Below are 26210 nucleotides of genomic sequence, written 5' to 3'. Positions count from 1 at the left end.
TTCTTCTTTTAATAAGTAAATTCTTTAACTACACAAAGCAGTGTTTTGCTAGTTACTTTTAATTATAAGTTAAGTTGGTTGCTAAGTTGATAGCAAGAATCAATATGATGTCGCAGTTAACGTTAGCATTCTATGTACGCTAACGTTAGCAAATGCATCACTACCCGATAAGAACAATTAGCTCAAAGCGACTTTCACGAAACTTACCACTAAAACAAAGTATTTTTGCTGGCCGTATTCTCGTCTGCCCACGTCTGCTTCGGCTCGCAGACTCAGCTCCACACAGCTCTCTTCATTGCTCAGGCCTTCGTATCGGACCTTCTGTGCTTGTCTTCGTATCAGGTCTGTGCCGTCCACCTTCGCCAAGTTTGAGTCGGTAAATAAAATAAAGAAAACGTGGGGAACAACACGATTTAAGTCAACCTTTGATTCTTTTCATGTTGACAGTGTATAGCAGCGTAATTGGGCAGTTATTTGAAAACCTTGATTCTGATTGGTCAAACTGAATACACCTCGTCAGCGGTTGTGGCAGCGGAAATTGCACCTGCAATTGTGATTGTGTGCATCATAAATAGTGAGCTGAACAATCCTGCTATACATGCAAATGAAGATAATATATAATATTTGGTCATACACAGGTGCAGCGCCCTCGTATAGGCAATTGTAAGCGCCCACACATTATCATCTACGATGATAATTGAATATCTAGGATGATATCTTAAATATGGTTGGGGGAAAAAACTAAGAGTCCTGAGGAAAAACTACCAACTCGTCGGTATGTTTCACGCCAACCCCCGGTCTCATGGCGGATCATGAAACTGTGACATTTCGTGCTTTCAGGAGGACTGTCAATATGGCACTGTACAAAGAAGGAGTTAAATTTTGTTTCATTTCTGAACTATAATTACATCCAAATAGAACTCTGCATAAGTTTTGCATGACTTTCACAGTAAGGATTACAGCAGTGTTCTGTGAAATATACTCAAAGCAATTTACTGCAATTTCACATCTGTGATATTACAATGCATTGTTTTAAAAACACAAATGTGTACTGTAACTTTACAGCTTTAATGACAAAGCAATTACCATGATATTACAGGGGTAATATGAAAAGGTTGTCAAAAGGTTGTAATTCCCCAGTAATTGCCTTAGGCAAAGTAGGCCGCCACTCAAATGCATCTTCACGCAATTGGCCAGTTGGTAAATTAAACCAAACCCTGTTGAAAGTATGACAAACACATCCTTTACAATAAAAGGTCTGAAAGCATTTTGTTCTGCTTTTAAAGGAAATTTACACTCTACTTGATTCAATACATTCGCAACAGATTAATCACCTGCTTTTGACATATCTTGTCATCAGGGCACAACGAGATAGGTAGCTAATAACTTGCTCCACCTCCTCACCAACCGCTGTCCGTGCTCCTGGTTCCTGCCACTCCATTTGATCTGATGAGTGTTGGTATCGCAAAAGGCTACATACCATTGTTATGCATCAACTTTAAATTGTATGTTAATATTGCTATTGTCAACATTGACAATGCACTGACAGCTCCTAGAGGACCGGAAGGACACTGGCAGCTTTGCTGAGGAAGGGTCAAAATTTGCAAGCTACATTGATGGCAAAGAACTGAGGTTTGCCAACATGCAGTGACTTCCATCACCTCTTCATCCAATTGTAAAGCCTTCTTGGATCTCTCCCTTGCTGCTGTTCACTGGGAGTTCCTACACGTTCCTTTCCCTGTGCCTGTGACATAGACAATAAATATAAATTAAAAGGAAAGCAATGGGGTCCACTAAAAAGGTCATTGCATCTCTTAATTCAATTTCAGTAACCATTCAGGGTAACACTTTCTATGAAGGTTGTATTTATAATGCCCTATGAATACACTCATAATGTTTTATAAGGTGTCTATAAAGCATTATAATGGTCATTATTACCATCTATACATATTCACAAATCGTTATAACCAACTTCATGATGCATTATGACAACTGGTTACGAATGATTATAATTTTAATCTGAATAGTGCATTATAAATATGTCAATATCTGCCTATTCACTTGTTAGTTTTATAATGCATCATAACTACTTTGCTAAATGTGTATAGTGATGCATAATGACTTTTGACTTCGCCTATAGTGCTTTATATCTGTATTTATAAGTATATGTAATAAAGTTATAATAATGAATACATCTCCCTACAGCACACTGTTATAAACAGCCATGCAATATCATAATGCTATTTGTCAGCGCTAAGTAAAGTGACAAAAAATATGACACTATTATTAACAGATATAAGTTACTATGAGTAATTAAAAGGTGCAATGAACTAAGTCCTGAGTCTGGCATCTTTACCCCATATGCACAGTGTTAATATCATAGGTGTTATTTGTCAGCTTTAGGTAAATTAGAGCAAATGAAATGCCTGGACAGTAAAGACAAAAGAAATGCATTTAGTTCACTTTATTTTCATTTAAACCAACACACATAATCAGAATGATTATCAACACTCTGAGCACATTACACAAACACATGAAACAGGCCACAAAAGTGGCACGGCGTGGTCCTAGAGATGTGGCCCTTAAAAGTGCCTTTGGGTTGGTGAGGTGATTCGGGGTCAGAGGTCAGGAGATGGTTTGACAGCAACTACAAGAAGAACAGAGGCAAATCTTTAGTGCTCTAGCTGGGTTTGTTTTTTATGCAGAAAGGTTTGATTGAAAACAAATAAACAGATCAGTTTTTTTTTGTTTAAAGCAGCCTAATGAAACATTATGTTTACCGCATACGTGCAGGCAGCGCAGATTACCCGTAGGTGACTTAAGCTAGCTAGACGAAAGTTACCAGACACGGCTAGTTTTAACTCACAAATTAGATCGTTTTCATATTCTTGCGTTTAATGATTGAAACCATTCGAAATCATTGCTTTAATATGTAAACGATGTGCTTCATGTAAGCAAAGTAAGGCATTAGCTCAAAAAACACTAGCAGACAGAGAGACAACCTACCTGACCTGGAGAGGACTCAGAGGAGAAAGGAAAGAAAAGCCGCTTTACGACTAGTACATACAGTCAATGCTTTACGACAGTGGGGGGAGCTGGGGACGGAGTGGGTGGGTGGGGTCAGAGGTCAGGGGTCATGGACTAAGGAATGACATTTCTACAATAATAATAATATTAATAAAAACGATATCAAAATAATATCTGACGGCATTCAATAAATGCGGACATTTCTACATACAGGATCGCTAGAAATGTCCGCCTTTATTGAATGCCGTCAGATATTATTTTGATATCGTTATTATTATTATTGTAGAAGTGTCATTCCTTAGTCCATGACCCCTGACCTCTGACCCCACCCACCCACCTCCGTCCCCAGCTCCTCCCACTGTCGTAAAGCATTGACTGTATGTACTAGTCGTAAAGCGGCTTTTCTTCCTTTCTCCGCTGAGTCCTCTCCAGGCCAGGTATGTTGTCTCTCTGTCCTGCTAGTGTTTTGTGAGCTAATGCCTTACTTTGCTTACATGAAGCACATCGTTTACATATTAAAGCAATGATTTCGAATGGTTTCAATCATCACGCAAGAATATGAAAACGATCTAATTTGTGAGTTAAAACTAGCCGTGTCTGGTAACTTTCGTCTAGCTAGCTTAAGTCACCTACGGGTAATCTGCGCTGCCTGCACGATATGCGGTAACATAATGTTTCATTAGGCTGCTTTAAACAAAAAAAAACCTGATCTGTTTATTTGTTTTCAATCAAACCATTCTGCATAAAAAACAAACCCAGCTAGAGCACTAAAGATTTGCCTCTGTTCTTCTTGTAGTTGTTGTCAAACCATCTCCTGACCTCTGACCCTGAATCACCTCACCAACCCAAAGGCACTTTTAAGGGCCACATCTCTAGGACCACGCCGTGCCACTTTTGTGGCCTGTTTCATGTGTTTGTGTAATGTGCTCAGAGTGTTGATAATCATTCTGATTATGTGTGTTGGTTTAAATGAAAATAAAGTGAACTAAATGCATTTCTTTTGTCTTTACTGTCCAGGCATTTCATTTGCTCTAATTTACCTAAAGCTGACAAATAACACCTATGATATTAACACTGTGCATATGGGGTAAAGATGCCAGACTCAGGACTTAGTTCATTGCACCTTTTAATTACTCATAGTAACTTATATCTGTCAATAATAGTGTCATATTCTTGTCACTTTACTTAGCGCTGACAAATAGCACTTATGATATTGCATGGCTGTTTATAACAGTGTGCTGTAGGGAGATGTATAGAATTATTATAACTTTATTACATATACTTATAACTACAGATAATAAAGCACTGTAGGCGAAGTCAAAAGTCATTATGCATCACTATGCACATTTAGCAAAGCAAAGTAGTTATGATGCATTATAAAACTAACAAGTGACTAGGCAGATATCGACATATTTATAATGCACTATTCAGATTAAAATTATAATCATTCATAACCAGTTGTCATAATGCATCATGAAGTTGTTATAACAACTTGTGAATATGTATAGATGTAATAATGACCATTATAATGCTTTATAGACACCTTATAAAACATTATGAGTGTATTCATAGGGCATTATAAATACAACCTTCATAGAAAGTGTTACCCAATTCAGTAATACAGCTAATCTGTAACATTATAAATATAACTTCCATTTTCACTGCTTTTTGGATGGTAAATATGGCAACTTCACTGACATTTGCTACAAAGAGCCCCTCAAAAAGAAAAGAAAGAAAAATAGACAGATCCATTAATCACGTAAGAATATAAATTATTAATAAAAACACTGCAAAAAGAGCACCCTCCACTTTGGCTAAAGTGATACAATTTTCCATCAACAGAAACAGGCAACATTTCAGGCTAGCAGGTTGGACAGGGGAATTCAAGACAGCAGAGTTGGGTTTCCTCAAACCAAGAGTAGGAAAACTGCACTGCAGTGTATCTTGATAAATCCACACTACAAGGTAAAGAGAATTGTACATTTTTGGATGTTGTCTGCTGAAATACAGCTTTTAATATGATGAAGAACAAATATACTTACTCTTCCTCCACACTTGTGCAGTGCGCCATTAACGTTACAAAGACCTTTCTGGAATTATATTCAGTTCCTGAAAGCAGCTCAGAAGGTCCAGTGTGTACAAAGCGGACACATTAAGAGTCCACTACCTCTGACATGTTCCACACAAATATAGTGGATGATGCAAGTCATAACACCCTTGGAACATAATCCAAATAAACAACATCATGAATACTTAACAGTTCAATTCAGTTCAATTCAATTTTATTTATATAGTGCCTATAACAATGCAAATTGTCTCAAGATGCTTTCCAAAAAAAATTTAAAAAACTCCATGGCAAGCCTGAGGGCTACGGTGGCAAGGAAAAACTGTGGCAGTTTAAGAGTATAAGAGGATTCAGGGGCAGGTTGGTGAATTTTTCATCCAGGTAGGAGTGGACAGCTGCAAGCTGTGAAGACTGGGGCAGATGTAGTTTATGGAGCTCCATGGGTCTGATACACAGCACTCCAGGCCATGAAGACTGGGCTGGTTAATGAAACCACAACAGCAGGTGTAGCTTAGCTCAGATATTCAGCACTCCAGACAAGAGACCCTTACAATGCTGTTCTAGTCTTACAGAGAGTTTTTTTTTCTTTTTTTATATATATATATATATATAAGTTAATAAACTATCTTCTCAGGCTATGTGAGCTTCTTCAGATTTAGTGGAATGCCAAATTCCTACCATATTTCGAACTGCCTGCTTTGAACTACTCATCAGATTGATCTATTTAGTTTGACTTAAACGTGGCTGCAGGATGATGAATATGTCAGTTAAAATGAGTCCACGCCACCCAGTCATAGCAACTATGAGTTTCTACGTGATTTAGTGCTTAGAACAGATAAAGTCATCATAGTAGATGACTTTAACATCCATACTGATGTTAGCAGTGACAGTGTTATCTCTTCATATATGTCATTATTAGATTCAATTGGCTTTTCTCAGAATGTAAATGGATCAAATCACTGTTTCAATCACACCTCAGATCTTGTTCTAACTTACGACATAGAAACTGAAGGTCTGACAATATTTCCCATATAATTCCCATAACTCTCCTTTGTCTGATAATTTTTCTTGTTACATTTGAATTCACAATATGGGACTACACTGAAATTAGAAAGACATTTTGTAACTAGATATAAGGAATTAATTCCTTCAGTATTTACCTCAGTGCCTTATGTGCCAGCAACCACAATCTAACTCCAACACAAAAAGATTATTTTGTTGATAGTACGACAGCATCACTCAGTACAACTTTAAATCGAATTGCTCCTTTGAAAAAGGTGATAAATCGGAGGAGGGTAGCTCCATGGTAAAATTCACAGTCATGTAGTTCAAAGCAGGGAGTTCGAAAGATGGGGAAGAATTTGGCATTCCACTAGTTCTCACATAGCCTGGAAAGATAGTTTAATAACTTATGAAAAAAAAAAATCTCTGTAAGATTAGAGCAGCATATTATTCTTCACTAATAGAAGAAAACAAGAACAACCCCAGATTACAATTCACCAACCTCTTATACTCTCAAACTGCAACAGTTTTTCCTTGCCACCGTTGCCCTCAGGCTTGCTATGGAGTTTTTTTTTTTTTTTGAAAAGCATCTTGAGACAATTTGTATTGTTATAGGCACTATATAAATAAAATTGAATTTAACTGAATTGAATTGTTAAGTATTCATGATGTTGTTTATTTGGATTATGTTCCAAGGGTGTTATGACTTGCATCATCCACCATATTTTGTGTGGAACATGCCAGAGGTAGTGGACTCTTAATGTGTCTGCTTTGTACAAACTGGATCTTCTGAGCTCCTTTCAGGAACTGAATATAATTTCTCCCCGTCCAATTCCAGAAAGGTCTTTGTAATGTTAATGGAGCACTGCACAAGCGTGGAGGAAGAGTAAGTATATTTGTTCTTCATCATATTAAAAAGCTGTATTTCAGCAGACAACATCCAAAAATGTACAATTCTCTTTACCTTGTAGTGTGGACATATCAAGATACACTGCAGTGCAGTTTTCCTGCTCTTCGTTTGAGGAAACCCAACTCTGCTGTCTTGAATTCCACTGTCCAACCTGCTAGTCTGAAATGTTGCCTGTTTCTGTTGATGGAAATTTGTATTGCTTTAGCCAAAGTGGAGGGTGCTCTTTTTTCAGTGTTTTTGCTAATTAATTAATTTATATTCTTATGTGATTAATGGATTTGTCTATTTTTCTTTCTTCCTCAGCCTCTGCTTTTTTGGCTTTGTAGCAAAAGACAGTGAAGTTGCCATATATATCATTCAAAAAGCAGTGAAAATGGAAGTTATATTCATAATGTTATCAAATTAGCTGTATCACGGAATTGTTACTGAAATTAAATTAAGAGAAACTATGACCTTTTTAGTGGACCCCATTGCTTTCCTTTTAATTTACATTTGTGGCCTATGTCACAGGCACAGGGAAAGGAAAGTGTAGGAACTCCCAGTGGACAGCACCAAGGGAGAGATCCAAGAAGCTTTGCAATTGGATGAAGAGGTGATGGAAGTCACTGCATGCAAACCTCAGTTCTTTGCCATCAATGTAGCTTGCAAATTTTGGCCCTACCTCAGCAAAGCTGCCCGTGTCCTTCCGGCCCCCTAGGGGCTGTCAAAAATTAAACCGTTCCTCAGTGTGATGTATGCAAGAGCTCATGCAACTAAGTGTGAGGTATTGTTAACATTTTTGTTTCACATGTGCATTGTCAATGTTTACAAGAGCAATATTAACATACAATTTAAAGTTGATGCATAACAATGATATGTAGCCTTTTGCGATATCAACACTCATAGATCAAATGAAGTGGTAGGAACCAGTAAGGAGCATGGACAAAGGTTAGTGAGGAGGCGTAGCAAGTTATTAACTACCTATCTTGTTTTGCCCTGATGACAAAATATGTCAAAAGCAGCTGTAAATCCATTTGCCATATTTTTGCTCCCTTTGATTAGACTGCATTTTATATACTCATCATTTGTTTTCAACGGCACGTGTGGACATGCTTGCATGCACTGGGGTGGAACCATAATAAAAGCACTTTCCACTACATACATCTGTATTGATGGTTTTGTTGTGCCCATTTGGTGACATTTGCTGTTCTCTTGCCTTGTTAATTCTCGAGGGCTTAAATCTTATTATTGTACAACATTGTTTTAAGTCTTAAGACTCCTGGACGAGACTGCAAGGTTAGCTGAGCTAAAAAAATGAGCTACATTGCCCAGATGAAATGACAACACAGTGGATCTCTGAGGTGACTGAATGAGCAGAGAGTAGAGTGCAGAGAGTGCAGGTAGAATATTTTACAACCAAGCTGTATAAAAAGGGGTTCTAAAACAAAGTCTTACCTTTCAAGTCATGTGTTCTGTCAAACAAAGGGCTGTGCTCTCATTCAGTACTGGACAACCTCCTCGTTTGTGCACCCACAGAGGAACAGTGTCGCTCTGACTCACTCTCCTTGCTGCGGACACAAGGACACAAGGTAAGTCTTTTAGAACCTCAGTGGGTACAGGAAAAGGTTATTTTTCTGGGCCGTGTTCTCAATGCTGAAGACAAAGAATTTGTTCAAACTGTTGATGAGAAAGGAGGCCAGATGACCTCTGTGTTGCTGCAAAAACATAGTGACAAACTCAGACCTGTGGGCTATTATTATTGTAAACTGGACCCTGTGGCACCTGTAATCTCTCACAGCCCCACGGCCGTGAGAGATAGCATGTCAGCTGAAAGAGCTCTGCTGGCCACCAGAGACATTGTGGCCTACTCCGATGTCACTCCTATTTTCCCTCATGCAATAACTCTTCTACTTAATGATCAGACATCTTCTCATTTCTCTGCTGCTCGATTTGTCTGGTACCATCCAAATCATCCAAATGTTGAATCATCCAAATGTCACCATTAAAAGATGCAACACACTGAACCCAGCCTCTCTCCTCCCCCTCCCAAAGGATGGAGAACCACATAGCTGTCTTGATTATGTTAACCTTGTTTGCACCCCCAGGCATGACCTGAAGGATGAACCAATCCCCAATTCTGACCGTATTCTCTTCGTAGATGTTCTCCTTCCAGCAACCAGCTGGGAACCAACTGTGTTGGTTATGACGTTGTGACCAACACTGCTGTCCTGGACTCTGGACTGCTCCCCTTCCACTACTCAGCACAATCTGCAGAACTGGTAGCACTCACAACAGCGTGTAAACTCTCAGAAAATGTCACCTGCACAACCTATACGGAATCACGTTACGCATTTGGTGTAGCGCAGGATTTTGGTTGCCTCTGGAAACACCGAAACTTTCTAAAATCAGATGGTTCATCTATTCAGAAACCACAAACTTGTTTTGGACCTTTTAAACGCTATCCTGTTCCCTCTGGATCGGACACACAACCGAGTCCGGGCAGCATTTTTTTCATGTGTCAGAAGTATGAAGATATGTATTAAACTGTGTCTCAGGGTAACATGGTAGATGTAATTTTCTTATACTTGGCATATTTGTGATCTTTAAATGATCAACGGGGGGAAATGTGATGGGAAATTACATTTTTTATTTTTACATCTCTCATATAAGCTGTCTATATTTACTAATGTGACCTTTTAAGCACACACAAGTTCAAAACAAGTGAAAAATATGTTCAGCAGAAGTTCACCAAAGTTCATAATAAGTGCGATATTACATTATAATTTCTATATGTGCAGACTGAAGACCTTGACTTTGCTTGCACTTCCTCTTGACCTTCTCACCTCATTTCTATGAAGAAGTAAGAATCAAGAAATGGAAAGCACACTTTCACCAGATCCATGTGGAACAAATGTGAGTGTGGATTATAAATTTTGTTGTCACCTCACATTCGGAGTGTCTCTGAGTTTTACTCTGTGTGTGTGTCTCCTTCTGCGCAGAATATTTGCAAATAAACCATCAAAAGTGATCACTGAGTCTGAATCATTACTAGCTTCTCAAAAACCCTCACTTGTGGAATTTTTCCACAACACCTTGCCACAACGTACCGTGAGAGGACAGTTCAATAAGGGGAATAATTTAATAACAGAAAAGGTGAAGACAGAGGTCCAACATTCATTCAACTTTGAGCAAGACATGTGAGTTGAATGTACAGATTTTGAGAACATCGATCACAGACTTTTTTGATAGTCTTTGTTAAACTGTGTCTTATTTTAACTACTTTCAGTCTCATTATTAGTTCTACATTAAGGTGTCATTTCTTAAAGTTAAGTTAAAACTTAAATTTAAATTTTAAGTAACTGAATCTTAAATTAGTGCTTTTACCGCAGAACTTGTATTATTTTAAGATTGTCTGTCTAGTTTTGAGTCTAATTTTAATCTTTCAGAGCCAAGAACTTTGTGCTTATTTTAAGAATTCTTGTCAAGCAAACAAACCTCATTGCCAGATTTCTTTGCTTTCTATTTTAATCTATTTCAGCTTTCTATTAGACTATTAGTCTCAGACCCAGCGCTATGTGCTACGTCTGAGCAGAAGTAGGTGGTGCCTAGTTTTGGAAAATATTACCTTGTCAGCCCTTGTATCTTGAGAACTAAAACACAACACAAACTAAACCAATAAAACTACACTGAAACAGCTACAGATATGTCAAAAAATGTTTCAGAAACCACTCTCCCTGCGTTATCACATAGGTCAGAGTCAAAACTCTAACTTCCTTAGTTATTGATATAATGAGTTTTACTGTATGTGTGTGTCTCCGTCCATGCAGAATATTTGCAAACAAACCAACAAAAGTGATCACTGAGACTGAATCATTACTAACTTCTCAACAACCCTCATTGTTGAAATTTCCACAACACCTTGACACAACATCCCATGAGGGACAGTTCAATTCAATTCATAAGTGAATAATATAATAATATAAAAATAGAAAAGGTGAAGACAGAGGTCCAATATTCATTCAACTTTGAACAAGACATGTGAGTCGAATTTATGAATTTTTGAGAACATCAATCACATGAATCTAAAAGGCTTGGATGCTTTTTTGATAGTCTTTGTTTAGTAACATGAATGCTGTCATATAGAAATTCCCAAAATAATTACTTTCTGTCATACTAAACGGTATTATGCTGCTGCAGCTCAAAACAATACATAATTACATAGACACACTGCATTGTTTATGTCATCATTTCTAAGCAAAACACTCGTTTTTTAGAATGAACCAGAAAGTAGAGTATCAAAATGTTTTACAATAAATAAATGATGAAATTCAGTGGAATAACAAGAGTGTTTGCCTTATTTTAAGAGTAAGACCATTTGTGCAACAATGAAATTATTATTTCATTGCAGGCCATCTGAACCTGAGAGAACCTGCTGAACATATCATGTTAAGATGCCAGTCTATACCACAAACAACATACAACTTAATACAAAATAAGCATGCTGGATGACAACTGCATGGCCCACAAATAAAAAACAAAACAAAAACAAACACAGCCAAAATGAAATGGCCCTTGACTCAACTGCATCCTGAATCACAATGTAGCAAAGGCAGCAAGAACAACAAAAACTACGGTCACGTCAGTTGGCGGAGGCAAATACATTAAAAAGGGTTCCTTTTACAGTCTATTAGAAGAGACTGTGTAGCCCAAGCACATCTCCCAGATAAATATTGTGTAGGGAAATATATCACATCCCTGTGAGTATAACTATAACATGGAGTGAAATCTACAAGATTAATAGTTGTTATATGTTCAGTTGCTTGTGTCAAGTTTGGATTTCTATTGTATATGCCATGTAATGTCCCATCATAGCAAATAGTATTACGCTGCTGCCACTCAAAACAATACAACGATGACTTAATTACATAGACTATAATTTAATATACATTGTAATATACATTGCTCACAAGTCCAAACTCAGAAAATCACTGCATTTAACAGCAGTTGCAAGTAATGTCTTCTTTTGTATATATTTTTTACCATTTAGGTGAATCCATTTAACAGACACTGCTTTGTTTCTGTCATCATGTCCAAGGAAAGCCCTTCATTTCCTTCAAATATGACATGTTGCGTACTTCTGAAGTTGATCACAATGCACACTCAATAAAAAAATTTGTGTTCAGAATGACTTACATTTTTACAACATTCACATATTTCATTATGCCTCCTACCTCATTTTGGAAGATGTCCCAGCAGCTCAGTGGTTAGCACTTATGACTCCCAATCAGGAGGTTGGGGTTCAAGCCCAGCTTGGGCCTTTCTGGGGGTTGAAAGTTCTCCCTGTTGGTGTCGGTTTCTTTCTGTAGTTGTAGTTTTCTCCCACCTCCAAAAGACGGGCTTGTTGGGTTTGGTTAATATCATCAACATGTGTTGATTTGAGACAACATCAATGATATTTGTCATGCTCTTTAAAAAAACTATTTTAACTACTTTCATTCTCATTATTAATTCCACATTAAGGTGTAATTTCTTTAAGTTAAGTTAAAAATTAAATTAGAATTTTAAGTAAATAGATCTTAAATTAGTGCTTTTATAGAAGAACTTGGATTAATTTAAGATATTCTGTCTAGTTTTGAGTCTAATTTTAGTCTTTCAGAGCCAAGAGCTTATTTTAAGAATTCTTGTCAAGCAAAAAAACTTTTTAGATTTTTTTCGCTTTCTATTAGGGCTGTTTTTGCCATATGACAGATTCGTGTTCGGCCTCAGCAACACTCAACCACCTCATCTTTAGTGCTACATTGACGTACAACAAACTCCTGGAAAGGTCTCAGTTGTTAGTGAAGCTGCCCAAACCCAGTGCTATGTGCTATGCCTGAGCAGAAGTAGGTGGTGCCTAAAACACAACACAAACTAAACCAATAAAACATACACTGAAACAGCTACAGATATGGCACGAAATGTTTCAGAAACCACTCTCCCTGCGCTATCACATAGGTCAGAGCCAAAACTCTAACTTCCTTAGTTATATATATTTTCACGTTACTTTTGACATTGAAACTGCTGATTAATGACAATCATACATCACAAAACTTAGAATAACGGATTGTTTCAACCCCGCGGATATAAGAACATTGAAGACTATGTAAAATTACTTACTTTAAGGGCTAAAAGCCCTAAAGTGACACTCACTTGACACCAAATTGTCCTTTGTAAGCCAAACCACCTTGCATGTTTGGACAGGTTCCCGTTCATCCCAACAGGCCTCAGCAACACTCTGCGAAAAGGCCTGTTTAGTGAACTTTCTGACCTAACAACTTCCAAATGGCACTAATCACAACACCACACACTGGTGTGACAAAAACTTTCTGAATTTTTGTCTGAGAAATGGATTATAATTTGTCAACCTCTTTGAAGCCCAAATCTTAAATCTATTATCCATTCTTTTGGGAGTAAAGTCTGAGTCGTAAGCACACCACCTTATGATTCTGGAGGCGTCTTTTAGTTTACAGATATTGATTATTTCCTGCCACGGATTCAAAAAACAGCCTGCTATCTAGTCTTCTGGAATCTCCTGTTTATACCATTGTATCTTCTTTTTAAAAAAAAAATTCTGGCCTTTAGAGGGATCACAGTTGATTACAGAAGAACATCTAGGAAAGGCAACCCAGTAGGGGATTCGAACCAGGGGCGCCTGCAGCAAGGACTATCGTCTCAACACATGGGACAGGCGCTCTACACACCGAGCTAAACACAAGCCCTAAGAGTTGTATATTGAAGACTAAAACACAACACAGAGCAACCTGTAATACACACGCTGAAACACAAAATGTTTCAGAAACATTTCTCCCTGCTCTATCAAATAGGTTAGAGTCAAAACTCTAACTTAAATAGTTATTCATATATTCACATTTCTTTTGTCATCGAATTGTGGATTAATGCCAATCATGCAGCATAAAACAATAACAGAACGGTTGGCGGGTTGATTCCGTCCTATCCCTAGTCTGTCTGTTGTGTCCTTGGCACACTTAACCCACCATACTCCCTGGTGTATGACTGCGGGTGAGTAATGTTGGTGGTGGTCAGAGATTGGCTCACATTGGCAGCCATGTTTCTGTCAGCCTGTCCTAGGGCAGCTGTGACTACTGAGGCGGTAATTTACCACCACCAGGGTGTGACTGTGTGAGTGAATGAACAATGCATACAATTGTAAGCGCTTTGAGCATTTAAAAATAAATATAAAAGCAGTGCATTATTATTATCATTAGGCCTGGGCGATAAACTGAAAATTTACCAATATGGAAATTTACGACAAAAACTGAATTCATTTTTCCCAGTATTTTTTGTCTTTTGGCTGTGTGTGTAGGTAGGCTGTGTTCATGTCTCTTTAAAACACTGCACATGTAGTACAGCGTATATAGTCATGTGACTCCACCCCATCCAGTCTGTAACAAAAAGGGGAAGAGACGGTGACAAAACAGAGGAGGGTTTAAACGTCGAAGCGGCAGCTGCAGTGCCGGCAGCGGAGGTAGACCTAGTTGAGGAGGAGGAAAAGCAGCAGCTTGTTCCAAAGAGAAATGCGTTTTCAATCGTGTGGCAGTATTTTGGTTTTAACAGGGAGGATACTGCTCAGAAAAACATAAAATGTGCAAAAACACTGTTGTCACAAGCCAGGGCAATACATCTAACCTTTTCCACCACCTGTAATACAATCATGTGGTTGAATTCGTACACATATTTTTTTTAAATTTCGTTTTTAATTTTCCACATTTATCATCCATTTATCGTTATCGAGGTGAACTGCTCAATATATCGTGACATTGATTTTACGCCATATTGCCCAGCATTGGATTATCATTACAATCCAACATATTCCTGGAAAGGTCTCAGTGTTGAGTCAAGCTGTCTTAGACCCAGCGTCATGTACAACAGAACTAGGTGGTGCCTATTTTTGCAAAGTTTGACCTTTTTAACCCTTGTATCTTGAGAACTACAACACAACACAAAGCGAACCCATATAACATACACTGAAACACTCACAAACATGGCAGAAAATAAAAAAATATCTTCTGCCTGGTGAATATAAGAATATTGAAGGCAATTAAACATCATTTCCTGAAGTGACACTTACTCACAATAAGTTGTCCCGTGAAGTCAAACCTCTTTGACTTTGGACAGGACAAGATTTGCTGAATCTCTTTGGCCCAACAGGCCTCAGCAACACTGTGTGAAAAGGCCCCTTTAGAGGACCTTTGACCTTGCAACTTATCTAAAACACAATACCACACATTGGTGGGACAAAAAAAATCTGAATTCGTTGGAGCATCTCTCTGAAATGTATCAAATGAACACATGGCATTTTGCCACTTATATATATCTATCTATATATTGATCTATCTATATAAATATGGAGATGCTCTCCGGTATTTCGGCATCATATCATTCTGCTAAGCCTCAGAGAAGCTAACTATCATCCTGATACATCCATCAGCATATAAGCATACAAAGCATACAACCTCCAGTGCCTCATACAGAAAGAGGCTGCTGGTCATCCCATGTGTTGGCCCGGCAACGAGCCTGCTGTCATTCAGTTGGTATTCATAAAAACCATGAAAAAATGATTCCATGGTGGGCTCATTTCTTTTGAGCTGGTAGAAAATATTGATATTCAGAAGCAGAGGAGGCCATGAAGACTGAGTCACATGTAGTTTATGGAGCTCCACATGTCTGACACACAGCACTCCAGGCCATGAAGACTGGGCTGGTTAATGAAACCACGACAGCAGGTGTAGCTTAGCTCAGATATTCAGCACTCCAGACAAGAGACCCTTACAATGCTGTTCTACCCTTACAGAGTTTTTTTTCTTTTTTTTATATATATATATATATAAGTTAATAAACTATCTTCCCAGGCTATGTGAGCTTCTTCAGATTTAGTGGAATGCCAAATTCCTACCATATTTCGAACTGCCTGCTTTCAACTACTCATCAGATTGATCTATTTAGTTTGACTGAAACGTGGCTGCAGGATGATGAATATGTCAGTTTAAATGAGTCCACGCCACCCAGTCATAGCTACTATGAGTTTCTACGTGATTTAGTGCTTAGAACAGATAAAGTCATCATAGTAGATGACTTTAACATCCATACTGATGTTAGCAGTGACAGTCTTAGCTCTTCATATATGTCATTATTAGATTCAATTGGCTTTTCTCAGAATGTAAATGGATCAAGTCACTGTTTCAATCACACCTCAGATCTTGTTCTAACTTACGGCATAGAAACTGAAGGTCTGACAATATATTCTCATAACTCTCCTTCGTCTGATAATTTCCTTGTTACATTTGAATTCACAATATGGGACTACACTGAAATTAGAAAGACATTTCCTCAGTGCCTTATGTCAGAGATGTGGATGCCAGCAACCACAATCTAACTCCAACATAAAAGGTTGTTTTGTTGATAGTACGACAGCAACACTCAGTACAACTTTAAATCGAATTGCTCCTCTGAAAAAGGTGATAAATCAGAGGAGGGTAGTTCCATGGTATAATTCACAGTCATGTAGCTCAAAGCAGGGAGTTCGAAAGACGGGAAGAATTTGGCATTCCACTAGTTCTCACATAGCCTGGAAAGATAGTTCGATAACTTATGAAAAAAAAAAAAAATCTCTGTAAGATTAGAGCACTCTTTCAAGTCATGTGTTCTTTCTAACAAAGGGCTTTGCTCTCATTCAGTGCGTGGACAACCTCCTTGTTTGTGCACCCACAGAGGAACAGTGTCACTCTGACTCACTCTCCTTGGGTCACTTATCTGCAAAAGAACACAAGGTAAGTCTGTCAAAACCTCAGTGGGTACAGGAAAAGATTATTATTCTGGGCTGTGTTCTCACTGCTGAAGACAAAATCCTACCAACCGAACGCATAGAAACCATCCCAGATTACTCCAACCTGGAATCGCCACCCAAACGAAATATAGTTCAATCCCCAAGCATGTATGGGCATGTAACAAAAACGAAAACCGCGTATGTCCACTTCAGTGCTTCTGTTAATTTCACCACTTCAACCAAACCACACAAACAAGGTGTCCCCTGAAAGCAGAGACTCTGCTGATTACAAAGATATGTGTCTCATCACTGTGCGAAAACTCAGTTAGCTAGCCCCCGAAGAGTAGAGAAAAAAAAAATCCCCACACGAAACTGAATGTTTTATCTTTGCTGTTTGTGGTCAAAAGTTGTATTAAATTTATATTGAAAATGAGGTGTGACTCTTGGTTCGATTTACTATCTTTGGGTTAACTTCATTCGTCGACATAATAAAGAGTAGATACAGCATGTGTAATCTGACGAGAGAAATGAAGCATCACCGCATTTAATCAATCATAACTCTGAATTAGCAGCCAAGTAAAACAGACGAGTATTTTACCTGGCTCTGTGAAATCAAGTGCTTGGTTGTGGCACAACCAATCATGTGAAATATGAATTCATGAATGAAAAACAAGGCAAAGGATGAGAATTAAATTAATGATACATACATATATATATATATATATATGTATATATATATACACATATATATATATTAAAAAATTTAAAAAACAAAACAAAACACTGTCTTCTTTAATCCTGAGCAAAACAATGTAAAATGGGCTACATTTACTAACATTTCTAGACTAATATGGATGTGCTGAGCTCCTTTTCCTGATGAGTACACTCATTGTAATATCAGCTTTAAAATTGGATTTTTTCGTGTGTTCTGGTTAAAACATTAACCAACTAATTGTTGTTTCGTGCTAATTTTCATTTTAGGTCATATATGCAGTGCAAGTTCTGTGCATTTGTGGGGTCCAACCAAGATGTTCTTTTGATACACCACCGGCTACGGCACGGTCACATTTTTCCTGTGAATTATGTGAATTCAGAGACGTATGTAATGAAAGAAAGTTTTTGGTCCATCTCGGAAATCAAGAGATTGTGCATTGTCCCTTTCAAAGATGTAACTTTGAAAACAAAAAATTTAAAAAGTTTCAGTGGTCACAACAGTAGAAACCACAAAAATTATACACTCTGAATTTTCTGAAAGTGAACCTCATGTCTTAGACCAAAAGTTTGATGACCTTGATGCACATCTCCTCATATTAAGTTGGAAGATAAGAAAATCCTAAACATATATCTAAAATAAGACATAATGAACCTCATTATTCTATTAAGTGGAAGTTTTGGAAATGATTGTGTCAAAACATTCTGCCGCGTCTGGAAAAACTGGAAAAAAAGGGGGCCCCCCAAAAAAAAAATCACCTGAGATTCAAACCCCGCTTTCAAAAAATGGGGGAAAGAAACCCCCGGAAAAGCCTCAACACAAAAAAAACCTTTAAAAAGCAAAAAAACATCATCAAAAAAAACCCAAAAAATTCTTTTATATAAAAATGGATTTGAACAACGGGCCAACAAATGGGACAAAACAACATGCAAAAAAAAAAAAAAACCCCCCCCCAAAAAAAAAAAAAAAAAAAAAAAAAAAACCGGTTCAAAAAAAAAAAATTTAAAAAAACCCGCTGGACCCAAAAGGGAAGGGGAAATAAAACGAAACATTTAAAATAAAATAACAAACGGGAATTTTTTCCTTTTACCAAACAGGGGCCCTTTTTCAAAAAAAAAAACAAAGAAAAAGCAGAGACAAACAAACTAAAAAAAACCAATGAAAAATGGGTACAGAACCTTTTCCAAAACGCACCCTAAACCCGAAAAGAAAAAAAGGGTGCTAGCAAGAGGGCAAACATTTCACCTTTACACCCCCCAAAAATACCCACCGAACAATACACCCTAGCAACAGTTTTGATGCCATAAATGCCCAAGATCAGGGACAAAATGCAGAACTCCGAAATGCAAAAAATCGGGAATTTTAAAAAATTTTCCAGCCAAACCCTTCCCCCAAAAGCAACACCCACAAAAGGAAGAACAAAACGCAATTAAATTTTTTAAAAGGAAAAAAAAAAAACCTTTAAACCACCCCTCCCGGCCGATAAATGAAGAACAACAGTCATCATGGACACAAAAAAAAAATGAAAAACGGGTTGGAACCCCATGTTAGGGGCCGGGAACACCTACGAAATATGAAAAAAAACCCCACGGAAGAAAAAAAAAAGGGAAACCCTGACATCATTACAAAAACCTTTACTAAAAAGTAACAAAATAAAAAACGGGACGCAAAAGAAACCCTGTTCCCCAACGGGCCCAACTTTCACCCCCCAGAATTGGGGAACAAAAAAAATTCACAAAAAAGACACCCCTCTCCCCCCAATATTTTGACAGTACCCGGTTTAGTAAAAAACAACCCCCCCCAAAGCATGATTGAAATCATAAACCCCCCTCCTATTTCAACAAAAATTTTTTTTGGGGTTTTTGCAATTTTTCAAAAAAAAAAAAAACAAAACAAAAAAAAACAACGGGACAAAAAACTCAACAGAAATTAAGAGTAAAAAAAAAGATGAAATTTTTCATATCAAACGATGTGTTTATCACTAGTCAAAAAAAACCCCATTTGGTCACATTACAAATCGTAACAGGAACGACTCAAAGGAACCCAAAAACCCTAAAAAAACACCACAAACCTGACAGTTGAAGATTTTTTTTTTTCCACACTCTTACTTTTTTGTTGCAAAAACCCACTTATTTTCATTTTTAAAAAGGGAATCTTTATACAGACAACAAAGTTTCGCAATGGGGGTTTCCACTATCAGCAAAATGACAGTTTTTTCAGGGAGGCCCGGGAAATAAAAAACCCAAATCTACACAGCATCCACACACTGAAAACCCCCCACTGTGGAAAAGTTTCCGTGGACGATATCTTGGAAAAAATAAAAGTGGATACACACAATGCCCACACTATGGACAACACGGGAAACAAAAAATTCCCCCGCACGAAGAAGAACACAAAACCGGACCATGTCGTTCCCGATCTGAATACCCACCACAAGAAGCCCGGAAATCAAAAAAATCAATGTTTCCCAGAAAACCCACTCACAGGACCGGGTACCTCCTCTGGACATCAGAAAATCCCACAGAAACAAAATCACTCTGTCCCCAGAACCCCTCAAACAACAGGCCAACATCATCACGGAAGATAAAGACAGACGGGGAAGGGGAAAAAGACACATAAAACACGCACTCACATTTTTCCCAATATAATAAAATTTCCCAATTAAACAAAAAGAGAGAACGAAGAAACACACTAAAAAAAAACAGGGGGCCCAAATACAAAGACCCATATGCTACCATACTTTCCGGGGAAACGGAAAGCAATACAACACATATGAAAAAACACACATAAACGCAGAAATTTTAAAACCACACAAAAAATTTTTAAAATTTCTTTAGTACACCCAAAAGAAAAAATAGAACGGGACAAAAATGCAAATAAATTATGAAATATGGGTTCAAAACATAAACAGGGCCCAAAAACAACTTTGGGAGAAACTGAAGATCATTTCCCCTGGAAAAATTTTAACACAAAAAAGAATCCCGAAAAGGAGACAGCGGGGAAAATCAGGAGCAATCACAGATAAACGCGGGAGAAATTGGAGGCCTGGGAAATCAGGAAGGGGGGGCACACAAAACTATAAACCCGGGACATGGGGGTAAAACCCGGGAAACCTGCACATGCACACTCACTCCCCCGCCCCCCTGGGTTTCGTTAATTACACCCCCTCCCAAAAACACACACCTTTTTTCACCCTGCCCCTGGACAAAAGTGGTAATTTTTTTCCCAACAAACCCTGTACTTATGTGAGTTGTTTTTTTCTACCCCAAACCCCTAATACACTTACACTTAAGCTGTTCAGGGGACACGCTCTCTGGGGGACACCCCCCATGGAAAAACTTTTCCACAATACACCTGGGCAAGATAGAAACAAAACACCCCAGTCTTCCCACACACCACATCAAGGGGGAGAGACATACGGCCAAACCCTAAACGGCCGTAATAGCAATTATGTAAAAATACGGGTTGGGTTTCATTCTCGGGGACAAGTGGTTTTTTTTTTTTTTTGGGGGGGGGGTTTAAACATCTGCATTGGACTACAAAAAAAGGGCCCAAAATTCCCTGCAAGGCCTAACCCTGTTTCTTCTGGAGGATTCAGAAAACTTCTTAGGACATGCTTGGTGATTTAAATTTGGGGAGGCTCAACATACAATCCAAAAAAGGGAAAAGATATAATCGCTTGGACTGTGTTGCATTAACAAGAAAAAAACGCAGGTAGGGTAGGGAATAATTTTTGTACCCACGGGAAAAGTTTATCAAGACTAAGCAGAATGAATCCCCCCAAATTTACTCCCTTTTTATTAAGTGAAAGGCTTTTTAAAATTTAAAAAAAATTTTTTGCCTCTTGCCCTGGATCGGGGTTTCCAGAGGCTAATAACCAAAGGGAAATAAAAAGGGTAGAAGGGATCACTCTATGTTTCTTTTTGTCTACATGCAGACAAGCAAGGCAAAAATTTTTTGTTTTTTTTTTTATGGGTTGGGTTTTTTTTGTTGGATAATTCTGCCCCCTTTTTCAAAGTAAAATTTTATCTGACATTTTTGAATTTTTTTTGTTTTTTTATAATTTTTTAAAAATGTTGTTTGGAACTGCACAGGTGTTTTTTACAGGTTTTGCGTATTTCTGTTTGACACGCCCCTTGAGATAAGTCCTGTTGTTTCTGTTTTTACAATTGTTTAAAACACTGCTCAATGACTTTTTTATGAAAGGTAAAAAAAAAATTTTTTTCCCAAATTTTTTTTGATCATAGGTTTAATAACACTTGGGAAAATTTTTTGAAAATTTTTAAAAAAAGGGGGCAGGGCTACCCTTTTTCTGCACTTTGTGTAGTAAGAAGCCCAAATTCCCCTGCTGTACCCGTTTAAAATTTTTAAATGGAACAATTTCCAATTTTTCAATTTAAAAAAAAAAAATAAACTTTTTAAATTTTTTTGTATTCTTGTAAATGCAATTTTAAAAAGTTATTAACCTTAACTTGAAATGTTAAATTAACAACCCCAACTTTCTTTTTTTAGTGAGTAAAAAATTTTTAGTTTTGGGATAACGTAACCTTTAAGTTTTTTCTAAAGGAGAAAACACTTTATCGAACAAAAGGTTATTTTTGGCCAAAAAATGTTTAAAACATAGGGCTTGGACAAGTTCCCAACTTTCAAGTTTGTTCAAAAGGAAAATGTAAAAAAAAAAACAATTTGAGTTTTTGGTTTGGGGGTCCAAAAAATCAAACATTGATTGCAATTTAAATTGCCTTGAAATTTTTAGGGTTTTTCAACTTTTTTATTTTTAAAAGTGTCTGGGATCTGACGAAATTAAAAAAGCAAAAAAAAACCAAACCCAGGAGACATGGGCTCAAAAACCCACAGCCCCTGGCACAAATTTTTCGGAAAGCACATAGGTCAGGTCAAAACTCAGTTTGGTTTTATTTCTTTTTTCATTGAAATTTTTAAAAACAAGGGAAAAAAAAATTGTTAAGGGGAATTTTGAGCAGGTTCCTGCTTGGCCCAAACAAGGCCTTTAGCAACCCCTGCGAAAAGGGGCCCGGTTTTTGTGACCTTTTCCCACCTTAAAACACACGCTGGTGGGACAAAAACTTTCCCGAAAATTTCCGGGATCTTTTCTGACCCATACAAATTCACACTGTTTGGCCCCTTGCTTTTTATTTTCACCTCCCAAAAAAAGATCACCAAACTCTTATATTCCCCCATACAATGTGCTTTTAATGAGGCCCGTTTTCACAACTTCCCATTTTTTAGTACAACATTTTGGGTCCAACATATTTCCAAAAATGATTAAACAAGCTACCTCAGACCCAGCGCCCGTGCATACCTGAACATAAAATTGTTTGGGGCCAATTTTTTTTACCAAAAAACCCCCCAAAAAAACACTGAAACCTCCCCAACACCCGGGACAAAAAAGATTCAAAAAACCCTTTTTCCCTGCTCAATCACATATGTCCCAAAAAAAAAGTATCAGTAACTGATAAAGGGTTTTTCATTTCTTTTGTCAAGAAAATTTTAGATTAAAGAAAAATCAGCAAAATTTTTGTGCAAAGGTACTTCCCCCCTGGCGGGGAAATTTTAAAAACAATTTAAAAGGGAATTTTTCAACCCCCAAAAAAAACTTTTTTGAATAAGCACTCTCTGATATGTACGTTTACTTTTTGCTTTAAATTACCCCTCCCTTAAAAAAAACCCCACGAATATTAAATAGCCCACAGGGTAAAGGGTTTTTAGTTTTTTAGGAAAAGGAAACCATTCATTTGAATTTAAAAAGGGAAGGAATTTCCCCAAAGGGGTGTTTTCTTCAGAAAAGAGATGGAATTCATAAACACTTTTCCAAAAAAAACCTACAAAAAATTTTTTTCCCCTTCCTAAAAATAATAACCAAACGACCAAAGGTCTTTTAAAATCTTGGCCATACTTTTTGATATTAAGGAAAGATGGGAAAAAAGAGGGGGGGCCCCAAATTCTCACAAACCCGGGGGTTGTTGGGCCAGCTCCCTCCTGGGGGAATTCACTGGAAAAAAATTTTCCCTTTAAATTTTTTTGTTCTCCCGCTCAAAAGATCCACTAGTATAACCCGAAATGCTTGTTGGAGGTCCCCCATAGAAATCATTTTCACTGTTTTTTGGGGGCTGGGGGGTGTTTTTTAAAAAGGAAAATCTTTTTATTTGAAGCATAAAAATAAGACAAATACCTTTTTGGGGAAAATATTTTTTGTTGTATTATAAAGGGCCTTGGGGCCAAAAAAGAAAGGGCAAACCAACAAATATATTTTTTGGGGAGAAATTTCAATTTAAAAACCCTTTAAAATAAAATGATGTTTTTTAAGAGAAAATTGGGCCCGAATGGGTCGCTAATGTTAACCTGAGACCTGAAAAATTTTATAAAATTTTCCCCAAAGATAAGGGTTCCCCCCTTTAAAACAAATTTTTTTTTTCTTCCCCTTTAATTTCAAACAGCATCTTTATCCTTATGTGTGATGTGTTTATATATGACGCTGTTGTTGTACTTAGTGCACAAATCCTCCCTTTGTCATGTTATGTTTTGTTGTCTTGTTCCCAGTTACCGCATACGTACAGTATGTGTATTTTACGGAAAGAAAGCTAATAAAAAGTAAATAAAAAAAGTTTAATTTCACTAGAAAGGGATCAATATCTCGGGCTTAACATGCTCAGCGGACACCTGGATGTCTCAGTGAGGCAAACAGTTATTCTCTTGCATGGAATCCACTGCATTCCATAGTTTCCATTACATTTAGCATAACAAAGGATGAAATGAGTTTAATTTCATTAGTCTGGAACATTAGGCAACTTCAGACAGAAAACAAATGCGATGTTTGGACTGCACTGACATGCAGCCATCCTCCACAAAATATTCAACTGAAATACATGGAACCTACTCAAACAAAACAACAACGGTATTTTTATCCAGGGATCAAATTAAACAGTGGCTTTTGGCGGAGCCCCATTTTACAGTGCACCCCACGACTTTCCAATTCACATGCATAAGCTTTTAACAATCCAATTGTGGATCAGTAACAGGATTACTGAGGAAAATACTCTATTACCACAGCAATGCGATTAATACTGTCATAAACATTTCACATGACAATAGTCACAATAGCAACAACCCAAAAGGTATGGAAGAAATTAAATCACCATTGCAAACATTTGGCTTCCACCCAGGTGCAAACGCCATACACACAACAAACAGTGCTGAATCAAGGTCCAATATCAAGTGGCTAAAGTGGTATCGATATCAAGTGACAATAAAACAAAGGGGAACGGCTATATCTTAGTTCAGAAACAGACTCATCACAACTCATTAACAATACAGCAATGATAAATAGGACAACACCAGTCCAAACACACAAGCCATTCATTCTATGATTCTTACCTTAATTCAGACATGATCACAGGGCCCACTGAACCTCTCTTTGGCTGTCCATACCCAGGGTACCCAGGATGTCAGGATGTTGAGAGGAGTTTTAACACCGTTTATCCTGGTGGGATGTTTTGCAGTTTAAAGACCCCCGACGGCCTGTTGGGCTTGATATGCAATTAAAACATTACTGGCTGTTCTTCAAAAAGGTATTTAATAAAAAAATATTTAAAAAACAAAATATGATTGCTAATAATCAATAACAAGGCTTGTGTAACAAAGCGTGCATTCACAGCCACAGAATTTCCTTTCCCTCTCTGTGGACTAATCTCCCAGATGTTTTCAGAAAAAAAAATCTGTGTGTATATATATATATATATATATATATATATATATATATATATATATATATATATATATATATATATATATATATACACACAAAGAATTGTTCAAATATAGTCACATTGAATGTATTTTTGATCAATTCTTCTTTTAATAAGTACATTCTTTAACTACACAAAGCAGGGTTTTGCTAGTTACTTTTAATTATAAGTTAAGTTGGTTGCTAAGTTGATAGCAAGAATCAATATGATGTCGCAGTTAACGTTAGCATTCTATGTTAGCTAACGTTAGCAAATCCATTTCACAATAGACGTTTCGAAATGATATCATAAAGAGCTGTTTTTGCACCGGCAGGTATTTGTTGGACCATTGTCAGAGCAACATGTGCATATATATATATATATACACACTAATTAAGCATCACTACCATAGGTGGCTGGCCAGCTAAGACTTATTAAGAGTTATTGTACTGTTTGGTGTTTGTGATTTCTAATTTCTATTGCTTGGTTATTAGAAATGACAAAGATTATTTTGAGGGAACAAGAATTATTATAGTCGCATTGAATGTATTTTTGATAAATTCTTCTTTTAATAAGTACATTCTTTAACTACACAAAGCAGTTTTGCTAGTTACTTTTAATTATAAGTTAAGTTGGTTGCTAAGTTGATAGCAAGAATCAATATGATGTCGCAGTTAACGTTAGCATTCTATGTTATTCTCGTCTGCCCACGTCTGCCTCGGCTCGGCAGACTCAGCTCCACACAGCTCTCTTCATTGCTCAGGCCTTCGTATCGTATTCGGTCAAACTGAATGCACCTCGTCTGCGGTTGCGTCAGCGGAAATTCTCTGCCTACTGCACCTGCAATTGTGATTGTGTGCATCATAAATAGTGAGCTGCTATGCATGCAAATGAAGATAATATATAATATTTGGTCGTACACAGGTGCAGCGCCCTTGTATAGGCAATTG

At 37.4% G+C, this 26210-nt stretch overlaps 1 protein-coding gene and 1 long non-coding RNA gene across 3 annotated transcripts in view; one reads left to right on the top strand and one right to left on the bottom strand.

Annotated features, from left to right (window-relative positions):
- Positions 1-26210, top strand: part of LOC125016764 — a 242716-nt gene that overhangs the window by 111647 nt on the left and 104859 nt on the right. The window lies entirely within an intron of this gene.
- LOC125016765 lies at positions 1226-25060 on the bottom strand. Its single transcript, XR_007113751.1, has 3 exons — positions 24911-25060; positions 8439-8551; positions 1226-1744 (listed from the first exon to the last, which is right to left on the bottom strand). It is a non-coding gene; the product is annotated as an uncharacterized LOC125016765 (long non-coding RNA).

This window comes from Mugil cephalus, chromosome 11 (genome assembly GCF_022458985.1).
Source record: "Mugil cephalus isolate CIBA_MC_2020 chromosome 11, CIBA_Mcephalus_1.1, whole genome shotgun sequence".
Taxonomy (NCBI): domain Eukaryota; kingdom Metazoa; phylum Chordata; class Actinopteri; order Mugiliformes; family Mugilidae; genus Mugil; species Mugil cephalus.
Note: the sequence above shows the minus strand (reverse complement) of the source record. Positions and strands in the feature narration are given on the sequence as shown.